The following is a 4343-nucleotide window of genomic DNA, read 5'->3' on the forward strand; positions in this document are numbered from 1 at the left end:
GAACTCTAGGTTCATCTCTCTGTAGAGATCTTTTTTCATCTTGAATTCATTGAAATACCCAGTATACATGTGAAAAACAGCTTTCACACCAAACTGATTACAAAGATAAAACATCTGCCTCCTCTGGTCAAACACCCTCAACAACACACTTCCATCACCCTCAAAAACACACTTCCAACACCCTCAATAACACACTTCCAACACCCTCAACAACACACTTCCATCACCCTCAATAACACACTTCCAACACCCTCAATAACACACTTCCCTCACCCTCAATAACACACTTCCATCACCCTCAGTAACACACTTCCATCACCCTCAATAACACACTTCCATCACCCTCAACAACACACTTCCAACACCCTCAATAACACACTTCCATCACCCTCAATAACACACTTCCATCACCCTCAACAACACACTTCCATCACCCTCAATAACACACCTCCATCACCCTCAACAACACACCTCCATCACCCTCAATATCACACTTCCATCACCCTCAATAACACACTTCCATCACCCTCAATAACACATTTCCATCACCCTCAATAACACACTTCCATCACCCTCAATAACACACCTCCATCACCCTCAATATCACACTTCCATCACCCTCAATAACACACTTCCCTCACCCTCAATAACACACTTCCATCACCCTCAATAACACACTTCCATCACCCTCAATAACACACTTCCAACACCCTCAATAACACACTTCCAACAACACACTTCCATCACCCTCAACAACACACTTCCATCACCCTCAATAACACACTTCCAACAACACACTTCCATCACCCTCAACAACACACTTCCAACAACACACTTCCATCACCCTCAATAACACACTTCCATCACCCTCAATAACACACTTCCATCACCCTCAATAACACACTTCCATCACCCTCAATAACACACTTCCATCACCCTCAATAACACACTTCCATCACCCTCAACAACACACTTCCAACACCCTCAACAACACACTTCCATCACCCTCAATAACACACTTCCATCACCCTCAATAACACACTTCCATCACCCTCAATAACACACTTCCATCACCCTTAATAACACACTTCCATCACCCTCAATATCACACTTCCATCACCCTCAATAACACACTTCCATCACCCTCAATAACACACTTCCATCACCCTCAACAACACACTTCCATCACCCTCAATAACACACTTCCATCACCCTCAATAACACACTTCCATCACCCTCAATAACACACTTCCATCACCCTCAATAACACACTTCCATCACCCTCAATAACACACTTCCATCACCCTCAACAACACACTTCCATCACCCTCAATAACACACTTCCATCACCCTCAACAACACACTTCCATCACCCTCAACAACACACTTCCATCACCCTCAACAACACACTTCCATCACCCTCAATAACACACTTCCATCACCCTCAATAACACACTTCCATCACCCTCAAAAACACACTTCCATCACCCTCAATAACACACTTCCATCACCCTCAATAACACACTTCCATCACCCTCAGTAACACACTTCCATCACCCTCAATAACACACTTCCATCACCCTCAAAAACACACTTCCATCACCCTCAATAACACACTTCCATCACCCTCAATAACACACTTCCATCACCCTCAATAACACACTTCCATCACCCTCAATAACACACTTCCATCACCCTCAATAACACACTTCCATCACCCTCAATAACACACTTCCATCACCCTCAATAACACACTTCCAACACCCTCAATAACACACTTCCATCACCCTCAATAACACACTTCCATCACCCTCAACAACACACTTCCATCACCCTCAATAACACACTTCCATCACCCTCAATAACACACTTCCATCACACTCAATAACACACTTCCAACACCCTCAACAACACACTTCCAACAACACACTTCCAACACCCTCAATATCACACTTCCATCACCCTCAATAACACACTTCCATCACCCTCAATAACACACTTCCATCACCCTCAATAACACACTTCCATCACCCTCAACAACACACTTCCATCACCCTCAACAACACTCTTCCATCACCCTCAACAACACACTTCCATCACCCTCAATAACACACTTCCATCACCCTCAATAACATACTTCCATCACCCTCAATAACACACTTCCATCACCCTCAATAACACACTTCCATCACCCTCAACAACACACTTCCATCACCCTCAACAACACACTTCCATCACCCTCAACAACACACTTCCATCACCCTCAATAACACACTTCCATCACCCTCAATAACACACTTCCATCACCCTCAACAACACACTTCCATAACCCTCAATAACACACTTCCATCACCCTCAATAACACACTTCCATCACCCTCAACAACACACTTCCAACACCCTCAACAACACACTTCCATCACCCTCAATAACACACTTCCATCACCCTCAATAACACACTTCCATCACCCTCAATAACACACTTCCATCACCCTTAATAACACACTTCCATCACCCTCAATATCACACTTCCATCACCCTCAATAACACACTTCCATCACCCTCAATAACACACTTCCATCACCCTCAACAACACACTTCCATCACCCTCAATAACACACTTCCATCACCCTCAATAACACACTTCCATCACCCTCAATAACACACTTCCATCACCCTCAATAACACACTTCCATCACCCTCAATAACACACTTCCATCACCCTCAACAACACACTTCCATCACCCTCAATAACACACTTCCATCACCCTCAACAACACACTTCCATCACCCTCAACAACACACTTCCATCACCCTCAACAACACACTTCCATCACCCTCAATAACACACTTCCATCACCCTCAATAACACACTTCCATCACCCTCAAAAACACACTTCCATCACCCTCAATAACACACTTCCATCACCCTCAATAACACACTTCCATCACCCTCAGTAACACACTTCCATCACCCTCAATAACACACTTCCATCACCCTCAAAAACACACTTCCATCACCCTCAATAACACACTTCCATCACCCTCAATAACACACTTCCATCACCCTCAATAACACACTTCCATCACCCTCAATAACACACTTCCATCACCCTCAATAACACACTTCCATCACCCTCAATAACACACTTCCATCACCCTCAATAACACACTTCCATCACCCTCAATAACACACTTCCATCACCCTCAATAACACACTTCCATCACCCTCAATAACACACTTCCATCACCCTCAACAACACACTTCCAACAACACACTTCCAACACCCTCAATAACACACTTCCATCACCCTCAACAACACACTTCCATCACCCTCAACAACACACTTCCATCACCCTCAATAACACACTTCCATCACCCTCAATAACACACTTCCATCACCCTCAACAACACACTTCCATCACCCTCAACAACACACTTCCATCACCCTCAACAACACACTTCCAACACCCTCAATAACACACTTCCATCACCCTCAATAACACACTTCCATCACCCTCAATAACACACTTCCATCACCCTCAACAACACACTTCCATCACCCTCAACAACACACTTCCATCACCCTCAACAACACACTTCCATCACCCTCAACAACACACTTCCATCACCCTCAACAACACACTTCCATCACCCTTAACAACACACTTCCATCACCCTCAACAACACACTTCCATCACCCTCAACAACACACTTCCATCACCCTCAACAACACACTTCCATCACCCTCAATAACACACTTCCATCACCCTCAACAACACACTTCCATCACCCTCAATAACACACTTCCATCACCCTCAATAACACACTTCCATCACCCTCAACAACACACTTCCATCACCCTCAAAAACACACTTCCAACAACACACTTCCATCACCCTCAATAACACACTTCCATCACCCTCAATAACACACTTCCATCACCCTTAATAACACACTTCCATCACCCTTAACAACACACTTACAACTACAGGGGTCCTAAGTCCTAGCATCATGTGACAGGGGTCCTAAGTCCTAACATCATGTGACAGGGGTCCTAAGTCCTAACATCATGTGACAGGGGTCCTAAGTCCTAACATCATTTGACAGGGGTCCTAAGTCCTAGCATCATGTGACAGGGGTCCTAAGTCCTAACATCATGTGACAGGGGTCCTAAGTCCTAACATCATGTGACAGGGGTCCTAAGTCCTAACATCATGTGACAGGGGTCCTAAGTCCTAACATCATGTGACAGGGGTCCTAAGTCCTAACATCATGTGACAGGGGTCCTAAGTCCTAACATCATGTGACAGGGGTCCTAAGTCCTAACATCATGTGACAGG

The sequence above is a fragment of the Salvelinus fontinalis genome, unplaced genomic scaffold (genome assembly GCF_029448725.1).
Source record: "Salvelinus fontinalis isolate EN_2023a unplaced genomic scaffold, ASM2944872v1 scaffold_0741, whole genome shotgun sequence".
Taxonomy (NCBI): domain Eukaryota; kingdom Metazoa; phylum Chordata; class Actinopteri; order Salmoniformes; family Salmonidae; genus Salvelinus; species Salvelinus fontinalis.